Genomic DNA, 15,811 nt, shown 5'->3' with positions numbered 1-15,811 from the left:
TCTTAAACCATTCAAAAACTCATCAAAACACAAAATCCAATCAAAGCTTAAAAACTTGAAAACTTAAAACATAAAGCTTGGATTACCTTTGATTGAGTCATTTCCCAATTAAATCCTCTGGCTAATAAGCTTATAATCTTCCCTAGACCTGCTACGACTCGATCCTTGCCTTAATCCGAGTCATAAAACTCGAGTTTCCTTCGAAAATGCGAACGGTGTCAAAAAGGGATAATGAGAGAGAGAGAGAACATACTTAATGTTCTTTTATGTTTCTAATTGGTTACTTCGAGCTTTAGTAACCTCAAGCAAATCCTAATGCTTGGGGTCCCAAAAATGCCCCCGGGGTAAAATAGTCAAAATTCCCAGAATTCCCTCCTTATCTCACTAACTCCCAAAATATCATCAAATAATCATTCCCATTACACAATATCCCGGTATTGTGCTAAATACCCAATATACCCCTTGACTCACTCCAAGTCAAGTATGAGTCCCGTTGTGACTTTCCCATAACCTTATTCCCTAGGATCGGCTCATGTTGAGTAACCCAAACATATCCACATAGTTATGTAGTACCCCACACATACCACATATATTCCAAATATACCCATAATGGGCCAAATTACAAAAATTACCCAATTAATCATAAATGGCCCCACATGCATATTTAATACACCAAAACATGCATATCAAATCATATTATAATATAACTCACATAATCACATATTGATACATAAATATATCACATAATCACATAATTTCCATAATTTTTCACCCTGGCCCCCTAATCAAGGCCCTAAGCCTTATTAAGAAATTTGGGACGTTACATTATGGGTCGATGGGTCCCCTAAAGACCAGGATCGAACATGATCCATAATGGCGACAATTCCTCAGATTAGTCTCTTGTTTGAATCTTATGGGTCGATACGTCCCTCAAGGACCAAAATTGAACATGATCCGATGGGGTTGACAGGTCTAAAGTGACCAGTCCATCGTTGAAAGAAATTTAAAGAATTAAGTGAAACTTAAAAAATTAAATTCATTCATTCATCATAAGCACAATGGTTGTTACATAGATAACTAAAAAATAATACATTTACAACTTAAAATTTGTGTCGCCGCTCAACAACTTCACTGATAGAACTGGCAAAGATGTTCGCCATTCCAGTAGTTTTTTATTAGTTTGCCATTTAGTCAAGCTATCTTGTATGTCCCCGGTGGGAACCGTTTGGAAAAACAACACATTTTTAAGTGTTGAAAATGGTCAGTGGCCGCAGCCACTGAATGTTGGTGGATGCGACCTGTACGACAGAGAGTAGTGGCCGCGGTCACTAATGTCTCTGGCCGTGGCCACAGGCCAAAACTGACCATTTTTCAGTTTTTTCAATATTTGTTGAACTGCTCAAAAAACCCAAATAACTCCCAAATCTCATTTTTAATTCCATATTAATCCAATTAAACATTGGTAATAGCCATGGGGGTTGGTGGAATTTGAAATTCAAAGGGTGTCTCTAAACTCTATAAATAGGAGCCTATTGCTCACTTGAAAGACATAACATTTTTCTATCCATTAGAGCACTTGGCTAGAAACACCTTGAGGCTGGATAATTCCATAAAGCATTTCCAATATCTGAGAGAGATCCCTTAGTGCTTGAGTTAGGGGGAAATAAGCTTTTGGACAAAGGTTTTAAACCTTGTTCAAGTTGGTGATCCCCAACCCTCTTCACTTAGGTTGTGTAAGTGAGAGTTTACTTGTGTTTCTGTTATTCATTTTATTCTATTACTTTTCTTTTTATTCTCTTGTTCTATTTACTTGTATATTTTTTTTAAGAGTTGTAATCTTCTATTTTGTTTCAAACACCTTTACTTTACTTGTAATCTTTTGCTTAGAGTTGTATTATCACTATTCTCTTATTCTTCATCATCTTCTTCCTTTTCTTTGTTTATTTGTAATTTTCAGTTATAGAGTTGTAACTTTATTTAATCAATCAATATTTATTTGTAATATTATTGCATAGAGTTGTATTATCTTACCATTTCCATCGAGGCAATACATATTTTCTAACAGCACCTACTAGCCTTGTGGAGGGGTCTAATGGAGAGACTTCCAAAGAAAATGCGTTGTCACAACCAAAACATCCCAAAAACAAAGGGAAAAAGGGTAACGAGAAACCTTTGGGTCCAAAAACCAACCCAAACAAGTTTAAGGGCGAGAAAGGTCCTTGCTTTGTGTGTGGGAAAAAGGGTCACTATGCTATAGAGTGTCGGCATAAAAAAGACCAACAAGGACCTAAGGTGAACGCAACTCAAGAGGAAAACACAGTTGCTACCCTTAGTGAGGTGAATGCAATCCAAGGCAAGGTGAAATGGTGGTGGTATGATACATGTGCCACCATCCATGTCACCTATGACAAATCATTGTTCAAGACCTTTGAAGAGTCAAAGGGCAACCATGAGATTCAAATGGGCAATGAGGGAAAATCCAAGGTACTTGGCAAAGGTACCATTGAAGTCTTTTTCACCTCCAGCAAGAAAGTTACATTAGTGAATGTACTTTATGTTCCTGAAATGAGTAGAAACTTGGTAAATGGTGATTTGCTTGGAAAGCCCGACATTAAAGCCGTTTTTGAGTCTGGTAAACTTATACTTACCAAATCTAATGTATTTTTGGGAAAACGGTACTCTTGTGAGGGTATGGTTAAATTGTGCACCAATGATGTAACTTTCAATGTTATCAATAAAAATGCTAATTCCGCATATATTGTCGAGTATGGTTCTTTATTTTTGTGGCATCATAGGCTATCGCATATAGGTTTTTCAACCATGAAAAGAGTAGTTAAATGTGGTATGATTGCATGCAATATTAAAAACTATGGTAAATGTGTAACATGTGTTAAGGAAAAAATGATTAAGAAACCATTTCCTAGTGTAGAAAGATCATCTAATTTACTAGATTTAATCCACAGTGATCTTTGTGAATTAAATGGTGTTTTAACTAGAGGTGGTAAAAGTTATTTTCTTACTTTTATAGATGATTTTAGTAGATATACCTATATGTTTCTTTTAAAGCATAAAGATGAAACTTTTGATACTTTCAAATTGTATAAATTAAAAGTTGAAAATCAACTAAATAAAAAGATTAAGGTGCTAAGAAGTGATAGAGGAGGAGAGAACTTCTCTAATGAATTCAATACATTTTGTGAAGAAAATGGTATAATTCATGAGTGCACTACACCTTATACACCACAACACAATGGTGTTGCCGAAAGGAAAAATACGACTTATCTAGATATGATAAATTCTATGTTGGTGTTTTCTAAGTTGAACTTCAACTTATGGGGTGAAGTGCTTTTAACCGCTTGTCACATTCTTAATCGAATACCGATGAAGAAAAATGAGATATCTCCGTATGAGTTATGGAAAGGAAGAAAACCCAACATAGGGTACTTAAAAGTGTGGGGGTGTCTTGCATATTGCAAGAAAAACAAACCTAATAGAACAAAGTTAGGTTTAAGAGCCATAAAGTGTGCTTTTGTTGGTTATGCCAACAATAGTAAAGCTTATAGGCTATTAGACTTAGAGTCAAATATTGTGATTGAATCTAGAGAAGTTGAATTTTTGAGAATATGTTATCTGACAACAATTCTCAAGCTTCAACATCTCTAAAGGAGAATTTGTTATATGAGAACAATTCTCAAGCTTCTTCATCCAAAATTGATTCTCAAGAGGAGAATTCTCAAAAGGATGTAAAGCAACCCTTTGAACCTAGAAGAAGTCAAAGGCTTAAAAATCATAAAAGTCTAGTAGTGGATGAGATAGATTCTCAATGAATTTCATTCTACATGGGAGAAGTAAATAGAGAGGAAGTTATTAGGAAAATTCCTATTGTACTTCTCGTTGAGGATGATCCTAAGACTTATAGAGAAGCTATGCAATCGAGAGATAGTGCATTTTGGAAAGAAGCCATCAATGATGAGATGGATTCCATTCTTTCCAATAACACTTGGGAAATGGTAGACCTCCCACCGGGGTCTAAGCTAATTGGGTGTAAGTGGGTATTTAGAAGAAAATACCACACTGACGACACTATCCAAACCTTTAAAGCTAGATTAGTAGCTAAAGGGTTTAGGCAAAAAGAGGGTATCGATTATTTCGATACCTATGCGCCTGTTGTAAGAACAACTTCTATAAGAATTTTGTTCGCTTTAACTTCTATACATAACTTGTATGTTCATCAAATGGATGTCAAAACGACATTCCTTAATGGTGACCTCAATGAGGAGGTCTATATGGAACAACCCGAAGGGTTTTTCCTAACAAAATATGAACATAAAGTATGTAGACTTGTAAAATCCTTATATGGATTGAAACAAGCTCCTAAGCAATGGCATGAGAAATTTGATCTAGCCATCATGTCTAATGGGTTTAGACATAATAATGGAAACAAGTGTTTGTATTCCAAAACTTGTAAGGGATATGTGATCATTGTTTGCTTATATGTGGATCACATGCTTATTCTAAGTAATAGCATGAAAGGGATAGAAAAAACGAAGAGGTTTCTATCATCAACCTTCAAGATGAAAGATCTTGGAGAAGTTGACACCATACTTGGCATCAAAGTAAAGAAACATAGTTGGGGTTTTGCATTAGGGCAAGCCCACTATGTTGAGAAAGTATTGAACAAATTTAACCATCTGAAGGTTACAGATGTCAATACTCCATTCGATCATAGTGTAAAACTAGAGAAGAATGAAGGAAGAGCGTGTAACGCCCTGGTTACCCCAGAACAGTTACGGTGAACCGGAAATTTGACTCGCTACCCGAGTCCTTTGGTTAAAAACGTGCTTCTAGTGTTATTAACTGGCTAAGGTGGAATACAATAAAAAGAAAAGGATATATTTTATTAAATACATAAAACTGTCCATGGGCCCATAAAAACATTTACAAGCTATTTACAACTCAAAATGGTCATTATTGTTTCAAATTTACAAACCCGCCGACCTAAGCGAAAAAAATAGGGTAAACCCCTAGTTCCTCTGAGAACTCCTTGGCTGTGGTGGTCAAGCGGCCGCATATGTACACATCACCACCTAAGCTCTCCACTCAAGGCTGAGTGAGCTTTTCTTTCCCTTTACCTGCACCACATAGCACCCATGAGCCAAAGCCCAGCAAGAAAACACAGTATTGCATATAAACATTATCAAATGATTATTATTATAATCACATAGAGCTTATAGCTCTTAAACAGATGAGTGAATATCACTTGAGGTTCTAGTAAACCATACTGAGTGATTAACAAGCAAGTCACTAATTTAAACAGATGAGTGACTGCTGGGTAAGTCACTAGCCTTGAACAGATGAGAGACTAATGGGTAAGTCTCTAACTTAACAGATGAGTGACTCTTCTGAGTCATTTAATGCAAATGTTGATTAGATCTAATCTTTATTGCCTTGCGTTGAACACGCTAAGGTCGTCTTGACTTATAAGTCATCACTGTGTGACCAGTGCCCAATACCATTGCCGAACTTGACTAATAAGTACCAGCTTCACAGTTGATATTGACACCTTTGCCAAATCTAACTAATTAGTCAGTACCATGCATAAGTGAGCAAGATTTGCTAAGCATTCAATAATCAATCCATGTCCACATTTACACAATCAACATGCCTCATGAACAACCATGCATGTCACATATGGGGTGAAGTTTTCTTACCTCTGGTTTGAGCGGGAAGTATAATAAGAACGACTCCTGAGAACGATCGACCTTTGATTCCTTAGCGGTTACCTAATCATAACCAATTTTAACCTCCATTAATGAAATTCAACAATGAAAGGGTCTTAACCTAAACCCCACTCCCGGGACCTCGAAACATACCCACACGGTGGGTAGATTCGATCACGGGCCTTAAGGATTGAAACCCAAAGCAAAATCCCTTAAAAATACTCAAAACGGGACTTTGAAGGAACAGAGTAGCGCTATAGCGCTGCTCCCTAGCGCCCCAGCGCTATTCTCAAATCCCCCAAAATACCCAAATGCATCCTGTGTAGCGCTATAGCGCCCTAGGGTGGGCGCTGTAGCACTACCTCCAGATCAACACTCCCCTGAAACCTTCTTCTTCGACTCCTTCGATTCCAACTTGTTTCCAATGCTTCCAAATCCCATTTTTGGTGCCAAATGAACCCAAAAACCATCCTCACATACCCAAAACATCACAACCATAAGAACCCTAGTCAAAACTCCCAACAAAACCGAGGATTCAACTTAGAAATCACAACAGAAAACTAGAACTAAAACAGGGAAACCAGAGAATTCAATGGCTAGAAACTTACCCAAAGATCAGCTTGTGATGCTCTTCAATGGAGGAACACTTTCCCAAACTCCCAAGGCTTACTTCCTAAGCTTGAATCCTCAAGAATAGCTCAAAAATCTCAAAGGAAACTGAAGGAAAAAGAAGGTACGGGAGAAGCACTTCAAGTTACTCTATTTTTCCTCTTCTTTCACAGCCTAAAATGGCTTACCCTAGGGGTAAAAAGACCATTATACCCCTAGGTTAATTAAAGGTTTCCAAAGGCTCCCAAGGGCAAAATTGGTATTCCCCACCTATCTCGTTAATCATAATTAACGCTCTCCAATTCCCGCTATTCTCGATAATCTCAAACACCAATAATTTATATCCCTTTACCCTTTAATACCCGGTAACGCTCTAATCATTAAAATCACCCCGAGACTCATCCCGAGCCCCAAACTTAAACCTGTTATGACTAGACCGCTAATCAATAATCCAAGATCATCTCATGCTGAATAGCTCGAACAAACCCACATTATAATGTGGTCTCAACAATTTATCATCGATGTGCATAGAAATATACAATTATGCCCTCAATGGGCCAAATTACCATCACACCCCTGTAATTAGAATATGGACCCACATGCATGCATATAACATCATAATATAATATAATTCTGATAAACATGCATATTATCATTTAATGGCATAATTAAACAGTTATGGCCCTCCCAGCCTACTAATCTAGCCATTAAACTGCATCGGAGAATTCGAGGCATTACAGAGCGGTGGCTCAATTGGAGTACGCTAGTGCTATAGGGAGTCTAATGTACGCTACCCAATGTACTAGACCTGATATAGCATTTGCGATAAGTAAACTTAGTAGGTATACAAGTAATCTAAGTGTGGATCACTGGAAGGCAATTGGAAGAGTCCTAGGTTATCTCAAGAAAACTAAAGGACTAAGCCTTCACTACTCGAAATTTCCTTCAATTTTAGAAGGATATACAGATGCAAGTTGGATATCCAATCTTGGGGACAACTTTTCCACAACTGGTTGGGTATTTACACTTGGTGGAGGTGCAATTTCTTGGGGTTCCAAGAAACAAACCTGTATATCTCATTCCACTATGGAAGTAGAGGTTATAGCTCTAGCTGCTACCGGCGAAGAGGCCGAATGGTTAAGGGGTCTGTTGATGGAGATTCCCATAATCAAAGAGAATGTATATACTATATCGATACATTGTGATAGCCAAGCGACATTGGCTGGAGCATACATCGGAGTATATAATGGGAAGTCTAGACATATTAGTCTAAGACATGGATATGTAAGATAATTGATTCAAATAGGAGTCATCTCAATATCCTATATGAGAAGAAGCAAAAATCTAGTGGATCCTTTCACTAAGCCACTAACGAGGGATTTAGTGGCTGCATCATCTCGAGGGATGGGACTTAAACTCCCTAAAGAGATTCACGATTGATGGTAACCTATCTTAACACTAGTTATTCAACTAGTGTTAGGTTCAATAGGTAACAACAAGTCAATCAAGTGAATATTAGTTGTACTAAAAACAAATCCCATCTGAGATATTGAGTACTTATGTAATGCCCCGAAATCCTTAATGCGGTTTAATGGCTGGATTAGTAGGCCGGGAGGGCCATAACTGTTTAATTATGCCATTAAATGAATATATGCATGTTTATGTGAATTATGTTATAATATGATGTTATATGCATGCATGTGGGTCCACATTTGAATATCAGGGTGTTTTGATAATTTGGCCCGTTAAGGGTATATTTGTGTATTTGGGTGAATATTGTGATTTGTGAATGAGATTCCATTATTATGGAGATATATTCGAGTTATTCGGCATGAGACAATCTTATATTATGGATTAGCAGTTTTGTCATAACGGGGGTCTTTTATTGGGATATTGAGTTATGGGAATGTTATTTGATGATAAATTGAGAGTTATTAAGATCATGAGGAAATTCTGGAAGTTTTGACTACAATGTCCCCGGGGGTGTTTTTGAGACCCCGAGCACTAGGTTTTATTTGAGGTTACTTAAGCTTGAAGTAGCTTGTCAGATAGAACGTACGTTAGAAAACCTCTCGTTCTTTCCCGTTAGCTCATTTTTACCGTTCGAAGCATATTCGAAGAAATCTCGAGTTCTAGGAGTCGGAATCAAGCAAGAATCAAGGCATAGCGATCCTAGGAAAGATTAGAAGCTTCTTTACCGAAGGATTTGACGAGAAACAACCTAATCAAAGGTAATCTAAGTTTACAGTTTTGAGTTTTTAGAGTTTCTAAGCTTAGAATTGGCTTTTGTGAATCGTTGAGTTTTTGGTTCGTTCAAGCCTTGGGATTTGATGGTTTTGGATCATTGGGAAGCTTGGGAACTTTTATTTGATGATTTGAAAGTTTTAGGCATGATTTTGGAGGCTTTAGGATGTTGGAAATTGTGTTTGGGCAGGTTCTGGGTTGGGGGCCGCGACCCTATTCTTGGGGTGCCGCGTCCCTAGCTCGAAGAAGCAGGTGGGAGAATTTGTGCTTGTTGGGCGCCGCAGCCCTTGCTTCAGTTATGGCTAGGGGTCGTGGCCCAAGGTGTTAGGGCCGCAGCCCTTGAGCAGGGTTAAGCTCGTTTGAGTGTTTTGGCCCCGGGAACATGGTTTTAGGCCTCGGGATCGTTCCTACTACCCGGATTAGTGGGGATTGATGTCCTGGAGGCTAGATCTTGGTTTGGGAACCCTTGATTATCTTTTTTTTTATGGTGTTCCTTATTTGGTTATGAGTAGGTGACCGCTAAAGGACTAAAAGTCAGATCGTTCTCAAGGGTCATTCTTTTATTCGTTCTAGCTCGAATTAGAGGTAAGAAAACTACACCCTGTGTATGTGACATGCATGATTGTTATTGAGGCATGTTGATTGATAAATGTGGACATGTATTGCATATTAAATGCTAGTGAATGTTGTTTACTTGTATATGGCACTGACTAGTCAGGGACACTGACCTAAGAGTCAGATACGGCATAAGCGTCCTGAACGCAGGGCCGAATGAAGATTATATCTAATCGATATCAGTGTTGAATGGCTCTAAGGCATTAATGCTGGACTGACCCTAAGGTCGATGAAACTTATAAGTGCTTGGCTAGTCTAAGACTAGTTACTGAGAGCCAGGGCCAGAGGCCTAGGTGACCATTCGTCACATGGCTAGGGAACGATGTTCCAGGGTTATGACTCTATGATAATGAGGAAGGTTATGTTGGTGACCAGTTACCATGCACCTATTCTGTTTAAGCTAGTGAAATGTTCACTTATCTGTTAAGCCCCGGTGACCCTATCGTCAGAAGGCTAAAGGGAGCTATACCCAATTTAGTGACTTTTGTGACTGTCACTTATCTGTTTTGGACTGATAGTCTTGAATGATTATTATGATCATTGTTGATATTATATCATGTTATATTGTGTTTTCTTGCTGAGCCTTGGCTCACGCACTACAACAAAAACCCATTTCCATAACACAAAAATTTAACACTTTCAAAATTGTATTATAATATATATAAGTGTATATGTATATAGGTTGGACTTAATTTCAATTTGGCGCCTAATTTTCCCCAGCCCCCCAAATTTTTTCACACGGTCCAATTGACCAAAAAAAAAAGAAAAAAACCCACCAGTCGGTCCCCGATTCCCCTCTCTCTCTCTTGTTTCTCTGTGTTTACCCCCTCTCTCTCTCTTCGTTTACCCTCTCTCTCTCTTTGTTTCTCAACCAATTTGCCCAGGAGGAGGATGATTAAGCTTGCCCGCCACTTATACAATCTGCCCAGGAGGAGGACGACGATGCTGTGTGTGTCTTCATCACCTCGACGCATGGTGGAAGCAAGATCTTGTATGTTTCCTCTTGGATTTTTTTTTCTTATTTGTTGTTGTTGTTGATTGGTTCATGGTAGTCCCTAGCTTCCCACCTCACCGTTCTCCCTCTTTTTCATAGGTTAATTAACTATATATATAAATCTCATGTTTTCTTGTCCGTGGAGTTCTGATAATATGGAGGTCAAAGAGACCTTTATTTTTTATGTATATTAGCAGTTTACAATTCAAAATCATATATATATATATGTATAGTGGAACTAGTAAAGTTATGATTCTGTGACTTTTGTTTTGATTTTTTTACTTTGTTTTGCTTATTGGCATTATTTTGTAGTTGGAACTTGGGTAAGAAAATCTGAAAATGAAAATGGTTTTCTTTTATGAATGTGATTATAGGGTTTCTAACAGATTGGAAGTCATTCACTTTGTGGAGATTTTAAAAAGTTGATGTGCCTAAGTTTGGTAACGCTCTAACTTGCAATTTGATTCTTGGTATATATGTTATATCACTTTCTCGAATCACTGCTAAATTTTGAAGTATTGTATTGACTATTGTAGAGTTATTTTATTGAAATTTTTTGTATTTTTGTGACTATGATGCCCAATTAGTTGTTGTGTTGCATTTGAGTTGTGTAAGGTTTATTCTGCCATATATAGCTTGTATTGCCCTAAGATATTGCAAAAGTTCAACTTAAAAGCTCTGATAGTTATGATTTCATTTTTGTTGTTTCAAATATGTGATCATACTTTTCTATAGGGATTTGATTTTGGAGCTCAAAATGTAGAAGGCTTCTATAATCACAATCAGCACAGCTACTACAGAGTTTTAAATAATCGCAATCTTTTATCTTGAATGATGTTTATCATATTGTTTTGAATATGTATATATATATAATCGCAATCTTCCTACTACTTGTGAGGTGTGCATTTTTGCTTAAATATGAGGATGAGATACTACCAGAATGTGATATGGGAATTTTATTTCCATTACCTATAGTTAGCATTTTCTTACCATCATATTCTGATTTTTTAGACAAATTACCCACATTCAAGGTTGTATGATTGCTTGCTCCACTATCCATAAACCATGCATCATTGTCGATTACTTTTGGTGATGCCGTAAAAGTTGAGTGATTTCCTTTGTGTTGATTTTGAGCTCCATTTGTTTCATTCCCAGTATAGGATTCATCAAACCTATTGTAATATGCTACAGCAGAGTGTCCAAACTTTCCACAGATCTGACAAGTGGGTCTTAAACGACCAAACCTTCCTCTTCCTCTAGCACGATTTCCTCCACCTCTATTTCCTCCATTGTTGTCATATCTGTTGCTATTTTGTTGCTCACCATAACTCTGACCTCCGCCCATAGCTGGGATATTTTGTGGCTATGTTTGTTGTTGGACTTGGTGGTGGTGCTACAACTTTGTTTGCTGCAATTATGGCTTGTAGTCGCTCGAGTTTGCTATCAAAACTCAGCAAAATGTCTTGTAATTCCTGTCAGGAAGTGCTAAATCTAGCTTCAACTTGAACAACTATAGTTAGATAATTATTTTGATGTTCTGAAGTTTTCACTTACATTATCTTGTGTATAGTTTTCCTTGTATTGATTTTCTTATGCTAGAGCAACCTAATGAGCAGCTGTTTCTAAATGCTAATACAGTACTTGTCTAAGAGTTTTTAGCTGTTGAAATGCAGCTATCACCCAATACCAGTTGTGTTCTCTCAAGCAAAGGGATCATGTATATGGGATCCTGAAGGCAAACAGTATCTATACTTTCCCTTTGCTTATTCTGCAGTTAATCAGGTAGAAAATGTTGGGAAATTGTGTTGTCATGTATATATTTGTTACTTGATGACTGAATTTGTTTCTATCTGAGCCACTGCTGCAGCTTTTTATCTATTCATATTTCAATGTTCTTTCTTTTTTTCTTTTCAATGATTTTCCATTTGCCAACTTACTTATTACTGTGACGATTGCTCTTTTGAAAGAAACTCTAGTGACCGAGCTCTTAAGGTTTCCAAGTGAAGCATTCAAAGCAATTTTTTATTTTTATTTTACATATTCTTAAAGTACATATATTAATACCTTCTTACTTTGTTTTTTGTTTTGCAGGATGCACTTATATTATATGCAAGGTTACAGCTAAATTTTACTAGAGATGTTGCTGATAGTAGTCTTCTGGTAGAACAACTTCTCGATATAGTTTGTAAGGAACTAGATCAGAGCTTCTTATCTAGTTGCAGTGTACCCGGGTTAGTGTTTTGTTTTTCTCCCTTTTTTCTCTCAGTTTATACTGTTGATTTTGGTGCTGATACTAATAATATTGAATCTATACCTATATGAATCTTCAATAATAAGGAGTTTAAGGCATTCTTCTCATCCTCCACTCTTATTTGTTATTGGTATTTGTGGTTGTAATCTAAGATGTCTATGGGAAGGTGTTTCTGTTTTTGTTTTTGTCTTTCACTACGTTTTAGAAGGAGCATTTTTGCTACTGCCTAGGTTGTAATACAGATGATGAATGTCATCTTTTTATTTATACAACTTGCTTTATCAATAGAAAAATAATATTAAATCTATACTTATTCAGGGCTGAGGCAACTAAAGATGATAGATATGGAGCTTTAAGTAGGTCACGGTATGGTCTTGTTGACCTTGCAGCTGCTTTATTCTATCGGGTAGTTATTTCTATTCATGTTATAAAAGTTGTGATTTATGTCAGATTTCTTGAGATAAAGATTCAGGTAAGAGGTATCTAATGTGATTTTGCTTCTTAGGCTTGTGTTAACAGAGATAAGCCATCATCATCTGAGAAGCGGGTGAAGAGAGAGCATGCTGATACACGTTTAAGAGAAGAGCTCAAAAAAGGAAAGTGGCTATGGTAAATCATAAACTGATTGATTTGCCAATATCAAGTTTCCTTTTTTGTAATTGTTATTACTTTTTATAAAGAAAATGCAACAATTCTCCCCTTCCTTAATTTAGGAGTCTAATAGTTTATAAGTTGTGTGATGTGAACATTGTAAAATATATTAAGGGAAACTAAATATATAAATAACCACCCTGGTTACCGGTTTTAGATGAGCTGTAAATTTTTTTTGTTAACTTTGGATTAGGAGGTTAGGCTTCTTAGTGTGACGCATGACGCTTTGGTTAGAACAATTATCATTGTCTTGTCTATATTGATGCTCATCTACTGAAACGAGGCTCTACTCTTTATAGGTTTGGAAGTATTTTTGCTTCATATGTTTAGAGTGGACTGCAGGAATTAATGTATTAGCAGGGTTTTTGATGTGTGGAAAAGGTAGAAAGAAGTTCATGAAAAACTTGGTAATGTACGGATGTAAGTAGGGGATGGAGTAACATTTCTGGACATACTAGTATGGAGATTTTTTTTTTAAAAAACAGAGTTCAGCAGCTAGACTATGTGAGGAAAGTGGTGATTTAAAAAAAATAATTAGTTAGTATCAAGGATGAAAAAATCGATATTATCGGCGATATTTCTGTCGAAATATCTGAATTTTCCAAGGTTCTGATATTTTTCTGAGTGTAAAACTTTATCTGTCAAAATATAGCATAAATATTGTGGAAACATTGATGAAATGTCAAAAATATCAATTTAATTTTGAAAAGTATCAAATAAAACACAAATTATGATATCAATACCATTACATGCTAATAATGTAGTTACAGGTCATATAAAGCTTGATACAAGCAACAGAGGCTGTATGTATAATGTGTTAAATCAACTTCCTTCATGTTGATGCAGGGGGATTCTCGAGACATTTTGCATCTTAGAAAAGGCCTCCTGAAAGCAGTTTTGGGTCATCTTGAATGGCATGTCTGTTTCTTGTTTTGTTATGCCCGGGATGGTTTTGAAGGGGTTGAGACACACACACAATAATTTTTTTTATACATAACTAGAGAAATATATGACAAGCAGTCCTTTCCAAAAGAAAATAAAAATACTATTATAAGTCTCTTAAATCCAGCAATGTAAAGATTAGATGAAACACTGAGTTCCATTAATAAAGAAATTGACAAAGCTCAATTTCTGTCCAAAGCTATCTTCAAAGACATTTTTTTGATGCCAACTTATCATATTGTTAAGTACCTGGCACAAGGCCAGATTTGTGTCCCAAATTGTGCGCATCTCTTGGTGTCAGCCTAACTCAAAATTCTGGTCTATTTTCTTTTACTATGAGAAAAGTATTGTTCGGATCACTATAGTTTTGAATACATTCTAATTGTTTTTTTAATGTATTATATATTATTTATTTGGAAATTATTGATATGTGTGATTATGTGGATGTGATATTTGATGCGATCCTGGCCTTCCAGATTTGTTTAACAATGCGGAACAGCCGATGAAATTAAAGCTTTAGCACAGACTTTGTCATTCTGAAGTGTTGGCGTTGCTTGGGGCTAATTATTTGCTGAGTGTTGTTAATGATAATGGTAGATTGCTAGGGAATGTTTCAGTTTTGGCTGTTTAATTGGGGCTTTTTTTCCAAAAGATTCTTTGAAGTTTTCGATTGGTTTTATGGGTGAATGATATTGAGGGAATGCTTTTCTTTATTTATAGTTCGTGATTGTTTCTTGGGAGGAATTTTGGTTCTCCTCTTCCTTTATGATTTTGTCTCATAATTAATTGCATTTTTTCTTCTTTAAAATGGGTAAAAAAGAAAAGTGGAACATTGAACAACTCTTCTATCAATTTAAAAAAAAGAATGGTATTAATACTCTTTTATCACTCATCTATTGTGGCTTTACTGGTTGATTGAGTAGATAATAATAGACTAACGAGGAGTAGATATTGATGATGTAAAATGATGAGAGAAAGTGATTGCAAAATGATGATGTAAACAAAGTGATGAGAAATATTGATATTTGTTTTTTTAAATTTATGTTTTTTTTAATAAAAAAATTGTTTTCAAAATCTGTTCTTTTAAAAAATTGCAAAACACTTGTTCTTGTATTCAATAAATAATTTTTTGTTTTTTAAGATAGAACTCAATACTCTAAAAAAATATTGCACACTACTTTTTTAGAAAGAGCTATCTCAATTCCTAGATCTATATGCTCTTTTGGTCTTTACTTGATGAAGCTGAAAGTTCGAATATTGTTTTTACGTAGAGATCTATAGTAAAAACATTCATATCATTTCAGAGTTGTTTTCAATGGATTTCCTGATAATTTCACATGTTTTTGGACTGTCACTTTGCCCGAAGGCTGTTTGGGGAAATTAGCAGTTGGCTTGGGATCGTTAGGTGGCCGACTTCTCAGGTGGAGCTCCAGGAATGGTGCCTTTCTGCTACAAGAGATTTGCAGCACCAGATTCTCAATGATGTTTATGCAGCTTCTTTGTACTTCATTTGGAAAAACAGAAACAATTCCATTTTTGAATTAGCTTGTTATAACATCAGTAGTGTTAGCTCTGAAATTAGGAATGTTGTTAAATGTAGAATATCGGGTTTGGGTCTTCTTAGAGCTAGCAAAATGGACAGTTACTTGATCAATATTGTAGAAGGATGGTAGCTGTTGTTCTGTGAGTTCAGTGGCTGTTTGTTAGCTTCTGTGCTCTTTGTTTCAGCAGCTTTGTTTTGTACTGCTTTGTATCTGTTGGTTTTGAATAAAGATATCTTCTTTT

The 15,811-nt window shown here is 36.3% G+C and overlaps 1 long non-coding RNA gene across 2 annotated transcripts; it reads left to right on the top strand.

Annotated features, from left to right (window-relative positions):
* Positions 1 to 12,747: 12,747 nt before the first annotated feature.
* On the top strand, positions 12,748 to 14,187 carry LOC133829326 (uncharacterized). 2 transcript variants are annotated; one of them, XR_009891690.1, is made up of 3 exons: positions 12,748 to 12,839; positions 12,939 to 13,042; positions 13,931 to 14,187. It is a non-coding gene; the product is annotated as an uncharacterized LOC133829326 (long non-coding RNA). The 2 variants fall into 2 exon arrangements; XR_009891689.1 differs by lacking the exon at positions 13,931 to 14,187 and having other exon boundaries at positions 12,939 to 13,240.
* The last annotated feature ends 1,624 nt before the right edge of the window (positions 14,188 to 15,811 follow it).

Source organism: Humulus lupulus, chromosome 4, assembly GCF_963169125.1.
Source record: "Humulus lupulus chromosome 4, drHumLupu1.1, whole genome shotgun sequence".
NCBI classification, from domain to species: domain Eukaryota; kingdom Viridiplantae; phylum Streptophyta; class Magnoliopsida; order Rosales; family Cannabaceae; genus Humulus; species Humulus lupulus.
Note: the sequence above shows the minus strand (reverse complement) of the source record. Positions and strands in the feature narration are given on the sequence as shown.